The 8,594-nt window shown below is 50.2% G+C and overlaps 1 protein-coding gene across 1 annotated transcript in view; it reads left to right on the top strand.

Moving 5' to 3' along the window:
* Positions 1-8,594, top strand: part of NME4 (NME/NM23 nucleoside diphosphate kinase 4) — a 12,953-nt gene that overhangs the window by 868 nt on the left and 3,491 nt on the right. The window lies entirely within an intron of this gene.

Raw genomic sequence — 8,594 nt, 5'->3', positions numbered from 1 at the left:
CAGAGGGGCGACGCGGGGCGGTGACGTGGGGCGAGGGAGGGTGACACGAGGCGGGGTGCGACGCGGGGCTGGGGCCGTCCCGCGGACCAAGAGGGCGCGCTGGGAAAATAGGTCAGGACTGAGCGGGAACGCGGGTCCGCCACTGCGCACAGAGTAGCGGAGGCGGGGCGGGATGCGGTGCAGGGTCGCGGGACACGGGGGGCGGAGTCGGGGCAGAAGGTGGCACCGGACCCAGAGAACCGCGGGGGTCTTGGTTCTGAAGCAGAAATGGTGCGGCGTGGCTTGGAATGCGCAGGAGATTCGGGGCGGCCGCAGAGCGCCCCACATGTGTCTGGGGGCACCCGGGTCGCTGCGTGACTGGCTGGGCGCGGCGGGAGGTCCGGCCCGCCGGCGGCCGCTCCCGCCTCCCGGATCTGGACTCCCCGGCGGGCCTCCCGGCGCGCCACACCACAAAGGCTCTACGAGTGCGGGTGAAAACACTTTCATGGAAAGATTAAGAGGCTCCTGCACATATTTTGTACACTGTGAAGGTGGCGATTCGCGTCGGTGGTGCGAGTCACTCCTCGCCCTTGACCCCGCGGTCTGTTCCAAGAGATTAAGGATTTCAGCGTGAAGAGGAAACGGTGAAGGGACTCCAGAGAACTTAGGGAAACTTTTTTAGCGTCTAGGGGAAGCGAAGACTTTTCTAAATATCACCCAGGAGACTAGAGGCAAGACTGAGAAATTCAACTAAGTGCAAAACTGCAACAAACTCACAAAAAGGAAGCCTCAAACTGGAGGACACTTGGACTTGCATCACAAAGAAATCTTACTGAGATTACTAGCAATAAAGAGCTCCTACAGATAAATAAGACACACCAACCGGGAAACCACAGATACCAATAAGGAAATACCAATAAGGAAACCACTGGAGAAGATTCCTGCAAAGGATATGCAAATTTCCCTCCTTAGAGAAAGGCAAAATGAAAAGCACCCAGAGGCCTTTTTTCTTTGACCTAACAGATCTGCAAAAAGCTGATTGCAGCGCCCAGACTTTCTTAGGTTTGCTGAGCCTCTGGGAGCCTCACCCTGCCACCGCTGTGCATTTTCCCTGCAGAGATGGTCGCAGAAGCATGAGCTTGCATGAGTGCAGCCTGCACCCAGATACCTGTCATGAGGGAAAGGGGCATTTGAATCACGGGTACCCAGATGGAGATTCAAATGCTGTGATGGTATAAACACTGATCCAGTGGGCTGAAAATCCAGAAGCTCTGTGTACTGGTTGGAATGGTCTAGCAGGAGGACCGTTAGCAGAAAAAAGGAAAGGGCAGAATAATGTGTTCAGAAAGCTCCACTTTTTGTAGGAAAAAAAATTGTTTAGTTGGCATGTCTCAAAGGTGGAGAATGCCTAGAAGCATCCAGCAGTTGGTGCAGGAAGGGAAGCAAGTGGCTGAGGACTGGGAGGAGGGGTTCTATCTGTTTGAATTTTTTGAATTTCAGTGTATGTGTGTCTGTGTGTTTGTGGATTTATGGGTACGGAGAGAGGAGAAGCTGACCCCTGGAGCCCAGTGCCACTGGAGGCTGGGGGGAAGGGAGGGATGAGGTAAGGTGAAGGGGGAGGAGAAAGCCCCAGGTGTGAACTCTTATTTATTCCTCTGGAATCTGGGCAGGGCCTCTTCACCCAGGGCTGCTGGGGGCTCCCAGGTTCTCCAAGAGACGAGACCAATTACGGGTTTTGCTGAGCTTCGATTTTAGTGCACTGTACTGACCCAGATCATGCAGGGACAGCAATTGTGGTTAGCACTGAGCCCCGAGGTCTGTACCATCTGAGACCCATCCCTGCCCCAGGCTGGGCTCAGCGGTGCCCTCAGCCCTACCCGCTCTGAGGGTCACCTCAGTGAGACTCCAGCACCGAGCTCCCTAGCAGGCAGGAGGAGAGGTGTCTGTGCTTCGTCTGAGGCGGGGAGCTGGGGGGCTGGGGGGCTGGGGGGCTGGGGAACTTGCAAATGGACCAGAATCAGAGATCTCTGCTAAGTAACAAGAGTCTTTATAATAGAAAGGGCCCACCTGGGGGCCTCACTTGAAGATGGAAACAGGCCTTGTGGTAGGAGGTTTCTGTATCCTACCTCACAGTATGTGGAAAATTCGAGGTAATCAACTGTTAAGAATAAAACAATAAAAATATTAAAAGGAACCTAGAACACGTCCCTTAGAATACAGGTATGGGAAAGCCTTTCTTAAGCAAGACAAAGAACTGGGGAACATGAAGAAAAGGTTACTTATTTGACTACACTTTAAAAAATGTTATGTGGGACTTCTCTGGTAGTTCAGTGGGTAAGACTGCCTGCCGGTGCAGGGTTCACAGGTTCCATCCCCCGTCCAGGGAGATCACACGTGCTGTGGAGCAGCTACTGAAGCCCATGTGACATAGAGCAACAGGAGAAGCCGCCGCAGTGAGAAGCCCAAGGCTGTGCTCCTCGACAGAGGAGCCGCCCTGCTTGCCGCAACTGGAGAAAGGCCCTGTGCAGCAACAACACCGGCATGGCCAAAAAATTAAAAAACAGATTCATTTAAAAAACGTTATGTAATTGTAAAATGGGTAAAAGGAGAAAGGATCCACGTCATCAAGCCAAGTGGAAGGAATCATGTGCTGTGCAAGTAATAAAAACCCACCTGAGATAGAAAGGGAATTCACACACTTAAGAAAATGTTGTAGCCACACTTTCCGGGAAACAAACTCACTCAGAAGGATAATGCAGATAGTGGAGTGCAGTTTATTACACCAGCGGGCGCAAGGCAGAGTCTCCTCTTAGCCAAGGAGCCCGAGCAGTTTTTTGTGAAAATCTTATATACCCTAAGTGTACGTGCCCAAACCCACCTCCCCAAATTCCCTGAAACTAGTCTGAACAAAGGAAAAGAAAGATACAATCAAAGTTAACCTGTGATTCATATGCCTTAAGCCTAGGTAGTTAACAGTGGACAATAATCAATAGGCCTGTGGTCATATCCCAATAAGCATAATAGAATTAATGATTCTATTTGGTTACACAGATAATTAGGGTATTCTTTTAGGCAATGGAGAGTCTAGGTACGAGTCCTGGGGCTCTTTCATCCCGGGGGTCTGGTTTTCCAATTGGTACGTCGTTTCCATAGATACTGGGCATAGAGCTCAAAGTCCACAGTCCGGCCCACAATGGAGTCCTGCTTTCAAGATGGAGCCTGTTCTGTCTGTTTCCTCCTTCACCAGCACCCCTGTAAGCACGGGTCCCCATTTCCAGTACATTTCAGTGTTGCCACCGATGCCTTCAGGAGCAGCTCACACTGCAGCCACAGAGGGCAAGTGCCCGCTCCCTCGCCCGAGAGGGGACAGGGTGTCTTGTCTTCCCTTGTGGTCCGTTTGCCTGCTAGTGGACCAGCTACATCTTTCTTGTCATCTCCTGTCGATTGCCAGGGTGTGGGGTGTTTCCAGTGTCTTCTTTCCTTCTGGGCCCTTTTTGAAGGAGGAAACAGAGCCGGACTCCATCTTAGGCCAGGCTTCAAACATTAGGCTACACGCATGGTCACAGCCACAGAGGTGTCTGTGATTGTGGACCCTTGGGGCTCTGTGAGGGGATGGTGCATAGACGAGGACCTGGATATCTCAGGAATTTTCGCACAGTTTTCCCACAGATGGGTTTTCCCGCACGGGCTTTCTGCGGTTGCAGAGTCTGGGCTTAGTGGCTCCACAGCCTGTGGGATCTTCCCGGACCAGGGATGGAACCTGCGTCCCCTGCATTGGCTTTATGGACAGAGTTCCTGGATGCAGCCCATTTCCAGGCTGGAACACCCTCAGAGGCCCTCACCGGCTCCATGAGTGTGGACTGAGTGGACGGCTGCCTGCCTGCCCACCCAGGGAAAGACATATTTCCCGCAAAGGAGAGAAAGCAAGCACTGCCCGCCCCTCCTGAGTCCCCCCGCCTGCCTCCTCTCCCAGGTCTCCCCTCCGTCCTTCCTCCCCGCTTAGCCCAGGCCAGCACTGCCGCCATCCTGGGCCCAGTGCCAGTGCCAGCTGGCCTCGCTCCCACGGCTGCCCTTCCAGTTGAGGTGGGCACTCAGCCCTGGGCATACTGGGAAAGGCTGGGCCCCTCAGTACCCCCGCCCCCTGCTCTCCCACCCTCCCCAGTTCAGCCCAGGTTCCTCCTGTGTGCCAGGCCCAGGTTGGAAGGAGTCACCTGCTCTACAGACGGGGTGTCCTGTCAGCCCACTGCAGGCTTCCTCGGGGAGGGACCAGAGTGTCCCCGTGTGAGTGGGGCTGGGATGCGGGCGGTTTCTCTTTCTCTTCCTCCCAGTGCCCCTACGTGTCAGCATGAATTAGACCAGGGCACCCAGACACGTGGGGCCCAGAGGAATAGCTTCCCCAGAACTTTGGGGAACAAATAGAGTTTCTGCATCTTTATTTTACTGAGACAAAGTTTTTCTTAACTCCAACTACCATCTATTATTATCATTTCATAAAGGATCATTTTCCCATCAAAACTTTTAGGAGGCTCATACACTTAAAATTATGCTTAAATGCAAGTTATTTTTTCTAGAGTGCAGCATGTAGTTCTCCTGTATCCCTATTTTATCTGGTTAATGATTGCTCCCTGTCCTGGGTGCTGGGCACCGAGGAACCAGGAGGTGCAGGGCACAGGAGCTGCTCTCAGAGCTCTTGGCATGCACTGAGTCGGGGCCACGGCCCAGCGGCAATGGGGCACGGTGGCCGCGGTGAGTCCTGCTCCCCTTCCAGTGCGGAGTGACAGAGGGTGACAAGGGCAGAAGATGATTGCAAGGACAGGAGGCTCTAGCGTCAGCTCTGGTTGCGGGCTGTCCCTTGGCACCCCCCACCAGCTTCCCTGGGGTGGCAGAATAGGGGTAAGCCTCCTGGGACCCCCGCTCCTAGAATAAGCCATCTACCCTGGCTCCCCTGGCAGTGATCCAAGGGGGAATGAGAAGTCTAACATGCTTAAAGGGGGAATTCCAAGAGGACAGAAGAGAATGAGGCAGAAAAAAACATGAAATCTGGTGAAAGACGTTAATTTACAGATTCAAGTAGCTCAGTGTGTCTTAAGAAGAATGTGTAAAAGAAAATCACAGGCAGACACATCACAGTCAACTACTGAAAACCAAACAAAAAGAGAAAATATTGAAAGCACCCAGAGAAAAATGACATTCAAGGGAATAACAGTTCAAACAATGAATGACTTCTTAGAAACAATGGAGCAGATAGAATGGGGGAGGGAGAAAACAGACCTACATGGTTGCAAAATTCCTGCATCTTACAAGCAACGGCACAGTATAAATTCTAGAGTCTGTGAAATGTTAAGAATCTAATTACAATCCCTAGACCAACCAATGGAGAAGGAAATGGCAACCCACTCCAGTATTCTTGCCTGGAGAATCCCAGGGACAGAGGAGCCTGGTAGGCTGCCATCTATGGAGTCGCACAGAGTCAGACACGACTGAAGCAACTTAGCAGCAGCAGCAGCAGAGCAGCTAATATACAATAATGCTGAGCTATACCCCCAGGTCAGGGCTTCCCAGATGGTTCAGTGGTAAAGAAATTGCCTGCAATACAGGGGGCACGAGAAACAGGGTGGCGCGGTGTCTATCCCTGGCTGGGAAGACTCCCTGGAGAAGGTTATGGCAACCCACTCCAGTATTCTTGCCTGGAGAATCCCTGGAACAGAGCAGCCTGGTGGGCTACAGTCCATGGAGTCACAAAGAGTTAGACATGACTGAGTGACTAACACACATACAGTAATGACATGTATCTATCATTAGAGCGTCATACAGGGTAGTCTCATTGCCTTGAAAATCCTCTGTGCTCTGACTGTTCATCCTTTCCAGCCCCTAAGCCCTGGCAACCTGGAGTCTACGCTTCATTGCAGTGCAGTGGCTTCCCTTATTGCAGAGCGCGGGCTCTAGGGCGCACACTCAGATGCGGCGCGTGGGCTTAGCTGCCCCGCAGCATGTGGAACCTTCCTGCACCAGAGGTTGAATCTGTGTCCCCTGCATTGACAGGGCAGGTGGATTCTTAACCACTGGGCCACCAGGGAAGTCCTGATTTGTAGTTTTTAGAGTATACGAAATCAAAAGGGAAATCAGACAGTACTGTAAGGGACTTCAAGGCAAGCGAGACACAGGTTCAACTGCCGGTCCAGGATGCTCCCACATGCCGCAGAGCAACTAAACCAATGGGCCACAACTACCGAGCCCGAGACCTAGAGCCTATTACCGCAACAAAGAGGGGCCCCATCTGCTGCAGCTAGAGAAAACTGGGAGAAACAACAACCTCAGATACGCTGCTGATACCACTCTAATGGAAGAAAGCAAGGAGGAACTAAAGAGCCTCTTGATGAGGGTGAAAGAGGAGAGTGAAAAAGTTGGCTTAAAACACAACATTAAAGAAACTAAAATAATGGAATCTGGGACCATAACTTCATGGCAAACAGAAGGGGGAAAGTGAAAGCAGTGACAAATTTTATTCTCTTGGGCTCCAAAATCACTGCAGACGGTGACTGCAGCCATAAAATTAAAAGATGCTTACTTCTTGGAAGGAAAACTATGACAAAACTAGACAGTGGATTAAAAAGCAGAGACATCACTTTGCTGACAAAGGTCCGTATAGTCAAAGCTACGGTTTTTCCAGTAGTCATGTATGGGTGTGAGAGTTGGACCATAAAGAAGGCTGAGTGCTAAGGAAGTATCAGGCCACCTGATGTGAAGAGCTGACTCATTGGAAAAGACCCTGATTCTGGGAAAGATTGACGGCAAAAGGAGAAGCGGGCTGCAGAGGATGATATGGTTAGATAGCATCACTGACTTAATGGACATGAATCTGAGCAAACTCCAGGAGATAGTGGAGAGAGGAGCCTGGCGTGCAGCAGTCCATGGGGTTGCAAAGAGTTAACACAACTTCGTGACCGAAAAACAACAAGAGAAAGCCTGTGGGCAGCGATGAAGACCAAGCGCAAGAAAAAAATGAAAAATCCACCTTGCAATGCAGGGTATGTGGGTTGAACTCCTGTTCAAGGAACTAAGATCCCACAGCCAGAGGGGAACTGAGCCGGTGTGCCGCAAATGCTCTGGAGCCCATGCCACAGCTAGAGAGAAGCCCACAACAAAGATCACAAGTGCGGCAACTAAGACCCAACGCAGTAAGAAATCAATCAATTCAAAAAAAAGAAAGAGAGACTTCCCTGGTGGTCCAAAGACTAAGACTCTGCACTCCCAATGTAGGGGCCCCGGGTTCAATCCCTGGTCAGGAAACTAGATACCACACGCCACAACTAAAGATCCCGCATGCCACAACTAAAACCCAGCACAGCCAAATAAAAAATAATAAAAGTAAATATTAAAGAAAATACTTTGAGATGAAAGAAAATGAAGACATATCAAAATAAATGGAATACAGTTAATACAGTGTTTAGAAGGAAATTTATAGCTGTAAGTGTCCATACTAAGAAAGCAAAAAGATTTCAAAACAATCGTGTCCCATCTGAAGACAGTGGAAAAAGCGGGTCTCTCGTATTCAATATTTTACTGGAGATCCTGGCTGTGGTCACCATGTTTCTCCCCTCTGGAGTTTCCACCCAGAGCAATTCATTAATAAAATGAAACAAAAGGCATCTAAATTGGGGAGCCTTGCGTGTACAAAATCCTGAAGAATCCAGTAAGCAACTATTAGAACTAATAAATGAGTTCAGCAAAGTTTCTGGGTACAAGATCTACGTACAAAACTCAATTGTATTTTTATACTCTTGCAATCAACAATTGAAAATGAAACTAAGAAAAAAAACTCCATCCACACAACACACAGAAATATATATGGGGACTTCCCTGGCAGTCCAGTGGTTGAGACTCTGTACTTCCAATGCCAGGGGCCTAAGTTTAATCCCTGGGGTAGAAACTAAGATCCCACACACAGCGAGGTGTGATCAAAAAAATAAATATCACAGCTTAAAAACAAACTTTAAGTAGGTATGTTTTTTAAAAAACTCATTACGTTAGATCCGGTGGATCTCAAAATTCAAATAGTAAGCTGCCACCCTTTTAACGTGAACTGTACTATAAATGAGAATATCTGTGATTTCTGTTTATGATCAAGTCACAGGCATCGCAAGGTGTTTCAGTGAAGCTAAATTCCTCCGGTTCGAGGCCAGTTGACAATAAAGGTGGGATTTTTCCCCATCCAAATGCCTGGATGCCCTGCCGAACCTTGCCTGACCATGCAGGTCCATCCTCCCAGCTCAGGGTGTCATTTCAGAGGGAGACCCAGACCCAGGTGGGAGCATCCGCGCCCCCGCACCCCCCCAGCCCAGAAGCCGGCCCTGCTTCCAGGACAGGGGTGCAGGCCAAGACAGGCGCAGGAGGACCTGCATGAACTCAACATGATACTTAAGGACTGCGTTGATTGTTGATTTAAAGACAACACGATCCGTGCTGGGTTCATCACCATTATTCTTTTTTTCTTCTGATTTTAACAGAAATTGACATTAGACACTTCACAAGTCCACTCGAGTGAAACAGCGTCTGGGGTGAGGTGCGGGGGGGTGGCTGGGGAGTGCGGGGTGCAGGGGGGAGAGGGAGGAGCC

Source organism: Bison bison, unplaced genomic scaffold (genome assembly GCF_000754665.1).
Source record: "Bison bison bison isolate TAMUID 2011002044 unplaced genomic scaffold, Bison_UMD1.0 scf7180017846849, whole genome shotgun sequence".
In the NCBI taxonomy this organism is placed as follows: Eukaryota; Metazoa; Chordata; class Mammalia; order Artiodactyla; family Bovidae; genus Bison; species Bison bison.
This window is presented reverse-complemented; position numbering and strand designations above follow the sequence as displayed.